General features: G+C 35.9%; 1 pseudogene; it reads right to left on the reverse strand.

Annotated features, from left to right (window-relative positions):
• Window positions 1-4,911: 4,911 nt before the first annotated feature.
• Window positions 4,912-5,331, reverse strand: LOC150012791 (leydig cell tumor 10 kDa protein homolog pseudogene; annotated as a pseudogene).
• Window positions 5,332-8,880: the final 3,549 nt, after the last annotated feature.

Below are 8,880 nucleotides of genomic sequence, written 5' to 3' on the forward strand. Positions count from 1 at the left end.
CACCAGGATTATCAAGTCATCCTATATTTATTCTTAAGCTTTATAGTTTTACCATTCATATTTAGGTCTTTAGTCCATCTGAGATATATTTCTACCTATTCAATGGATAGAGTGTGTATGTGTGTATGGCAGAAGATATGGATATGTTTGTTTTTCTCAATATGGTGAACTAATTTTCCCATTACCAGATTCCATCTGAGATCTCATTTTGTTCCACTCCTTCATTTTTCTGTTTTTGAATCAATACCATACTGTTTTGACTACTACAGCTTTGTTGTACAAGGTCTGGAAAATGTCCGGCCATTGTTAATAAACAAGAATATTTTGTGTGACATCTATGTAACCTGGCAGCCAAGGAGAATGGACTGGAATGCACATGCATGAACAATGACAACTTCACTGTACTAGTCTTGGGGAGGTAGATGTCATTGAGTGAGCATGACTACTGTGTGGTCGTTGCATTCAAAATGACTGAGCGAGTAGAGCAATGAATCTGTATCAAATTTTGCATTAAGCTTGTACACTCCTCTGCAGAAACTATTCAGATGATTCAGAAGGCCACAGCTATCAGCACCTAGTCATTGGCAGCTTCATCACGACAACATGCCCACTCATGCATCATATCTTGTGCAGAGTGTTTGGCAAAGCATCAAATCACCCAGGTGACTCAGCCCCGCTACAGCCCAGATTTGTCACCCTGCGACTTCTGGCTTTTCCCAAAACTAAAATCACCTTTGAAAGGGAAGAGATTTCAGACCATCAGTGAGATTCAGGAAAATACAATGGGGCAGCAGATGGCAATTGGGGGAACTGTGTGAAGTCCCAAAGTGCCTATTTTGAAGGGGACTGAAATGTCATTGTTCTATGTACAATGTTTCTTGTATCTTCTTCAATAAATGTCTCTATTTTTCATATTACTGGCTGGATATCTTCTGAAAAGACCTCATATATCTCAAGTTTTGGTAGGGCAAATTCCCGCTTTTTTAGTCTTCTTTTTCAAAGTTGATTTAGCTATTTGTGAATCTTTATTTTTCTATGTACATTTTAAAATAAGTATTTGAAGTACTCAAAAACACCTAGCTACAATTTTGATTGGCATACTGTAGAATTCATGCATGATTTGGTGGGGAAATTGATATTTTTAGATTGTTATCTTATCCATGAAGGTAAACTTTTTGTCCATTTATTTAGAACTTTATGTCTTGTAACTAGATTTTTAAAAATTCTCCAGAGAGGTTTTGCATATTATTTTTAAATTTTATTACTAGGCACTTCAAACTTTTTCTACTGCTGTGCATAGTAGCTTATTTTCTATGTTTCTAGATGATCATTACTAGTACAGAAGTATGTTACTGACTTATAAAAGTTGATCTTATAGCCAGCAGCTTTGCTGAACTTCCTGATTTATCTTCTTGACCTGTTATGGATTTCTTTTGTCTTTTTTATACATATTAAGATTTATGTTCTAGTCCTTTTTATTGTTGCTGTGTGTATTTCCTTTGTGTATTTTCAACACTTTTAACTTCTACCTTTAACATTTTGTTTTAAAAGTCTCTTATCTTTTTATTTAGTTTTGTTTTATAATTCAATATGAGTACATTACAGTAAATTACATACATTTACTGTAATTACTGTTTTGTCATTTCTGCATTTCACATTTCCCTTTATTATTCTGCTTCTTTTTCCTCTTACTATTGTTTCCTGCCTTCTTCCAAATAGATAAAAATTTATTCTGCTGGTTTGAGATTTACATTATAATCTTGTTTTTCTAAAGTGTTATCCCTAAATTATTAAGACTTATTGTTACATTTTTCTTATTTTTCTATTTCCAAAGTCATCATTACCTACACATTTCCTCCAACAATACAAATAATTTAGTATTCTCTCACCTCTTCTCAATTCTTCCTTGAAATGTTTTGGTTCCATCACCTAAAATTTCAGTTTTGGATTGTTATGTGTTTTTCTCCATTTTCACCCCTTTTTCACCTTTCATTTTTTGTCCTCACATTCTTATACAAATATAAATTTTAAAAAGTTATTTGTTCACCCTTACTTCCCATATCTCTATAACATCATACTGAATTTATCTCTCTTCTTAATGGAGTCCTTCTTTCAAGTCTTCATATTGTTTTAAAATTGTGATAAAATATACATGACAAAATTTACCATTTTAACTATTATTTATTTTTTAATTGTGGTAAAATACCTACAATGTAAAAGAAAATTTGCAAACATGATTAAGTTTACAGTTTATTAGTATTAAGATGGTTGTGCAACCATCACCACTCTCCATCTCAGGAACATTTTTCATCACCCCAAACGGAAAGTCTGTACCCGTTAATCAATAAGTCTCCATCCTGTCCTCCCTCCAGACTCTGAAAACCACATTCAACTCTGTCTATAGATTTGTCTATGCTAGGTACCTCATATAGATGGAATCATATAGCATTTGTCCTCTTATGTTTGGCTTATTTCACTTAGCATAATGTCTTCAAAGTTCATCCATGTTACAGCATGTGTCAGAATTTTCTTTCTTTTTGAGGCTGAAAAATATTCTATTGTACGTATGTATTCTATTGCATGATATGTATATACCACATCTTGTTTATTCACTGGGTGGCTTTGACCTTTTGGTTATTGTGAATAATGTTGCTATGAACATAATTATACAAATATCTGTTTGAATCCCTGCTTTCAATTGTTTTGGGTATATACACATAAGAGAATTGCTATATCAATAATTCTAGAATCTAGAATCATATGAAAATTCTATGTTTAAGTTTTTGAGGACTGGCATACCATTCTACATAGGGGCTATGTCATTTACACCTATGTTCTCACAAGCAATGCATATGGTTCCCATTTCTCAACATCCTTACTAACAGTTCATGATTTCTATTTTTTTTAAAATAATAACCATCTTAATGGGTGTTAAGAAAGGTATTTCATTGTGGTTTTGACTTACATTTCCCTAATGAATAGTGAGCATTTTTAAGATTGAGCATCTTTTCATGTGTTTATTGACCATTTGCATATTGTCTTTGGAGAAATGTCTATAAAAAATCTTTTGCCCATTTTTTGAATTGGGTTGTTTGCAGATTGTTCATTGCTAGTGTATGGAAATGCAATGATTTTGACATACTGACATCACATCCTTTTACTTGATTTCATTTATTACTTCTCAAACCATTACTGTGGAGTCTTTAGAGATTTCTATATATAAGATCATATCCTCAAACATAATTTTACATCTTCCTTTCTAATTTGGATGCCTTTTATTTATTTTTCTTACCTAATTGCTCTGGTTGGGACTCCCAGTACTATGCTGACTAGAAGTGATGAAAGCAGGCATCCTTGCCTTGCTCCTGATCCTAGAGGAAAACATTCAGTCTTTTACCATTGAGTATAATGTTAGCTGTGGGTTTTCCATAAATGAGCTTTATAATGTTGAGGTAGTTTCCTTCTATCGCTAGCTTGAGTGTTTTTATCACGAAAGGGTATTGAATTTTATCAAATGCTTTTTTTTTTTGCATTGAGATGATGTTTTTACTTCATTCTGTTTATGTGGTGTATAATTATACTGATTGATCTTTGTATATTGTACCATCTTTGCATTCCAGGAATAAATCCTACTTGGTCATGGTGTATAACCTTTTTAATATGCTGTTGAATTTGGTTGGCTAGTATTTTGTTGAGGACTTCTGCATTAATATTCATAAAGAATATTGGTTGGTAGTTTTTCTGTCTGGCTTTTTTGGCATCAGGGTAATGCTGGCCTCATAGAATAAGAACTATTCCTTGGTCTTCAATTTTTTGGAATAGTTCAAAAAAGACTGGTATGAATTTTTTCTTAAATATTTGGTAGAATTCACCAATGAAGTCATTTGGATTTGGGATTTTGTTTGTCGACATTTTTATTACTGATTCAATCTCCTTACTAGTTATAGGTCTATTCATATTTTTTACTTCTTCATTATTTAATTTTGGTAGGTTGTACATATCTAGGAATTTGCTCATTTCATCTGTTTTATTCAGTTTATTGCTGTACAGTTGTTAATAATACTCTAATAATTCTCTTTATTTTTGTAAAATCAGTAGTAAGGTCCCCTTATTATTTCTGGTTTTAGTTATTTCTGTCTTCTCTCTTTTTCCCTTGGTCAATATAGCTAAAAGTTTGTCAATTTTGTTGCTCTCTTTTATTTCTCTATCTCTGTTTATATCTGTTCTAATCTTATTTCCTTCCTTTTGCTACATTTGAATTTAGTTTGTACTCTTTGACTAAATTACATTGATTTGAGATCTCTCTTCTTTTTAGTGTTTATAGCTATAAATTTCCCACTTAGTACAGCTGTGCTGCATCCCATAAGTTTAAGTACATTGTGTTTTTAATTTTTCTCAAGATATTTTAGATTTCCCTTATAATTTCTTCTTGGACATATTGGTTACTTAAGAGTGTGTTGCTTAATGTCTATGGATTTGTGAATTTTCTAGTGTCATTTCTGAAGTTGATTTCATTTCCTTTCATTATAATTGAAAAGATACTTTGTATGATTTAAATCTTTAAAAATGTATTAAGTCTTGTTTTGTTGCCTAACATATGGTCTAGTCTTAAGTTCACTCTTTTCTTACTGAACTTCTCTAATTTTGCCACCCATTGGCAAAAGTGGGATATTAAAGTCTCCTACTGTTATTGTAGCCAAAAGGGGTGTATTTTTGTTTTTTTTTTGTTTTTTTTTTTTTTGTTGTTGTTGTTTTAAGAACAAAGCCACGTTTATTGCTTCAAGTTAAATCAAAGGACACAGATTTGTGAGAGGGGCACAGAAAGTTAGTGAATGTGGCCTCAGGGCCATTGCTGGCTTCTCAGCACCCTGGGAAGCTGACCCATGCACTACAGATGTGCTGGTCATCTGCTCACAGGCCAGGCCATGTCACCAACCTCCAAAGTTCAAGCTGCAGCCCAAGGCTCTGGGGAGCAGGGCTTCTGTCCACAGTGCTGACTCTTGAGTCAACTGCAAAGTCTGAGCATGGAGGCGGAGCTGAGCCCTTAGATGATGTCTTGCTGGAGAAGGAAGAGGCTGCCTTCTCCTTCAGCAGTGCTAGCTTCTTGGGCATGCTTATGCTGGCTTTCATTACTATGTCATGCTCAGTCTTCCTCTTGATCTTGACGTCCAGGTCCCTCTTGAGCTCTTGGTGCTGCACAATGCATGCCTTATTGGGGTTGATAACATGACTTCCCTTCCTCTGGACCCAGTTTGCTCTGAGGCCACTACCACTGCCTGTTTTGCTCTTGGCTGGCCTCTGCTCCTGGAATGTATGCTGCCCCTGTGTCATGATCTGGGATCGTGTTTGGGTTTTTGTTTGTTTATTTTTAAAGAGGGTCTTTGTGTGGCAAAGTGTCTGAGGTCTGAAATGGCTGAGATTATTTTTTATTGCACTCATATTTAAATGAGAATCTGGATAAAATTTTAGCTTCAGAGATATTTCTCTTTTTTGAAATTAAAAAATATATAACTTAATTGTCTTCTTGCAGTAGTTTTTGAAGTGCCTAAAATGAATATGTTACCTATTTGTAAGTGATCTGCTGTTCCTCTCTGGAAGTTTCGTTTCTTTTCTTTTCTCTCTCTTTATTTTTTTTTAATATTCTTAAATTTTAGAATAATGGATCTAAGTATGAAAATTATTCCAATAATAGCAATCTGTCTTATTTAACTGTGTGACCATCTATGAGATCTCCATGCTTTAGCTAACAAACATGGACATGTTATTGACTTTGAGTTTTATGAGGGCTGGGGCCATGTCTTTCTGTTTTGTGGCTGCATCTTCAGAGTCTAGAAGAATTCCTGGCATGTGGTAAGTGTACTCATAAAACTTGTTGAATCATTGGATGACTAAATAAATAGACGCTAAGAGGACTGATATTTTTTTCTAAGAGTCTATAAAATTGATTAATGTTTCTTTTGTAATTTGTTTCAATAACTAGGGAGCTTTTGTAGGAGGCAAGTAAGAAATAGACATTTAATGGAACATAACGTTAAAACTAAGTTCATTCCATTAAATGGTCTATGGATTATACGAAATATAAAAATATACATAGTTAAGGATAGAATCATACAAATTATCATTGGTTTATACACTTATATATGGAGACTGAGAGATATTAATTTTGGTCAAAAATGTAGCAGCTCTTTGTACATGTCACTTATCACACTGTACTTAGTCTATAACCCTTTCTACTCTACTAAATCTTGGAAGGACCAATTGTTTTTTGTTTGTTTGTAATTTTTTTAAGTATATTTTATTGATGATGTTGTTACAGTAGTTCCATTTATTTTTCCCCTTTGCTCCCCTCCGTCCAGTATCCCCCTTTCCTTCAGCATTCCCACCCCCCCTTAGTTTATGTCCATGGGTCGTGCATACAAGTTCTTTGGCTTCACCCTTTCCTATATTATTCTTTTTTTAAAAAAAAATTTTTATTTGTTTGTTTATTTATTTAGTTACTTGTAGAGAGAGGGAAAAGGAGAAATAGAGGGAGAGAAACATCACTATGTGGTTGCCTCTTAATCGCACCCCCAGCTGTGGACCTGACATGCAACCTAGTCATGTATCCTGACTGAAAATCAAACCAGTGACACTTGGCTTGCAGGCCGACGCTCAACCCACTGAGTCACAGCAGCCAGGGCTTTCCTATATTATTCTTAACATCCTCCTGTCTATTTTATACCAACCGATCATGCTTCTTAATCCCTGCACCATATCCCCATTTCTCCCCCTCCCTTCTCCCAGCTGATAACTTTCCAAATGATCCCCATAGCTATGAAGCTGTTTCTATTCTGGTTTGCTTAGTTGGATTTTGTTTTTATTTTTTAGATTCAGTTGTTGATAGTTGTGAGTTTGTTGTCGTTTTAGTGTTCATAGTTTTGATCTTCTTTTTCTTAAGTAAGTCCCTTTCACATTTCATATAATAATGGCTTGGCGGTGATGAACTCCTTTAGCTTTACCTTGTCTGGGAAGCACTTCATCTGCCTTCCATTTCAAATGATAGCTTTACTGGATAGAGTAATCCTGGTTGCAGGTTGCCTTTCATCACATTGAATACTGCTTACCAGTACGTTCCTGCCTGCAAAGTGTCCTCTGAGAAATCAGCTGATAGTCCTATAGGCACCATCTGTAGGCAACTCTCCGCCTCACTCTTGCTGCCCCCAGTACTTTTTCTTTATCTTTCACCTTTGGCATCTCAATCGTGATGCGTCCTGGTGTGGTCCCCTCTGGGTCCAGCTCACCCAGGACTGTCCATGCTTCCCAGACCTGTATGTCCATCATTTTCACAAAATTTGGGAAGTTTTCCTCATTTTTTTCAATTCTTGCTTCCTCATTCTTCACTGGTTGACTGCTTTTTTCTTCCTTATGTTCCAAATCATTGATTTGAACCCTGGTTTCCTTCCCTTCACCATTGGTTTTGTGTGGTGGATTTTCCTTCATTTCACTTAGAATAGCCTTCACTTCTTCCCTTATGCATCTGCCATACTCAAGCATATCTGTCAAACCTGTGAGCATCTTTATCACCAGTGTGTTGAATTCTTCATATGTTATGTTGTCTAGCTCCTCATCTGTTAGGTTGGCTATCTCCTCATCACTTGATCTATTCCCCCTTTTGGGCCATACTTCTCTGTCTCCTCATTCTGACAGACTCCTGTGTTTGTTTGCCTCCGTGTCCCAGGTAGAGTTGTTGCTCCTGTTACATTGTAAGAGGCGGAGCCTTAGGGATTCATCAGTACAGGGTGACCCGTTTCGCCACGTTGTGGCACTATATGTGGGGGAGGGATCCGAGAGGGAACAATGCCGCCTGCCCAGCACTCGCCCCTTTTCCAGGCACTTCTCCCACTTCCCTATGAGACTGGTGCCCCTGTAGCTGCTGCCTTGGCTGTTGTTCCCAGAGTGGGTGGGTCTGCGGACATTCTAGGACCATGGGGGCCCTTTAAACAAGTGGACTCTGCTGAAAGATTGGCAGTTTCTGCCTCCACCCCAACCCCCATTGGTCTGCACAGTCAGAAGCAATGAGGCTTGATTTTCCCCGGTGCTGGGACAGTGAGCTGCATGGTCTGGTTAGGAGCTGGGAACACTCCCCAGGTGTCCCTCCGACTTTTTAAAATGTGTGACTGTGCTGTCTGCTGGCCTGCCGCTGCTGCTGCCACCATACCGCGTTCTCTCCGCCCCGGCTCCGCCCCTCCTACCTGTCTGGATGGGTATTTCTTCTTTGTATCTTTGTTTGCTGGACATCCATGCACTTTGATTTTCTGGAACATCTGGTTGTTTCTAGTTTTGAGGTAGTTGTATTCCTTCTTAGTTGTGGAGGGAGATGCAGCATGTCTGTTTACACCTCCATCTTGGCCGGAAGTCAGGACTATCTGTTTTTGAAGGAGTAACATAGATGACATAATCTGTACTATACTCCTTTACACTAGTATACGTACCACTATATAATAATTAAGATACTTAAAAGTCACTATACAATAATTAAAATATTTAGAAGTTGAAAGAAGTTGTGGTTTTTCTTTTTTTCCATACTGACTATAGTTAATAATGACTATAATTAATAATATATAGCATAGTGGCTATAGTTAATAATATTCTATTGTATGTTTGAAAGTTGCTAAGAAAGTAGATCTTAAGTTTTTATCACAAGAAAAAATTTTGTAACTATGTATGGTGATGGATGTTAACTATACTTACTGTTATCATTTTTCAATATATCAAATATCAAATCATTATTCTGTACACCTGACATTAATATTATATGTCAACCATATCTTAATACCTATAAAATAATACTATTTGTATGAATAAATGTTAAGTTAAAAAAGTGAGAATGGGGATTTTCTT

Source organism: Furipterus horrens, unplaced genomic scaffold (assembly GCF_987537825.1).
Source record: "Furipterus horrens unplaced genomic scaffold, mFurHor1.1.pri manual_scaffold_4, whole genome shotgun sequence".
Lineage (NCBI taxonomy): Eukaryota > Metazoa > Chordata > Mammalia > Chiroptera > Furipteridae > Furipterus > Furipterus horrens.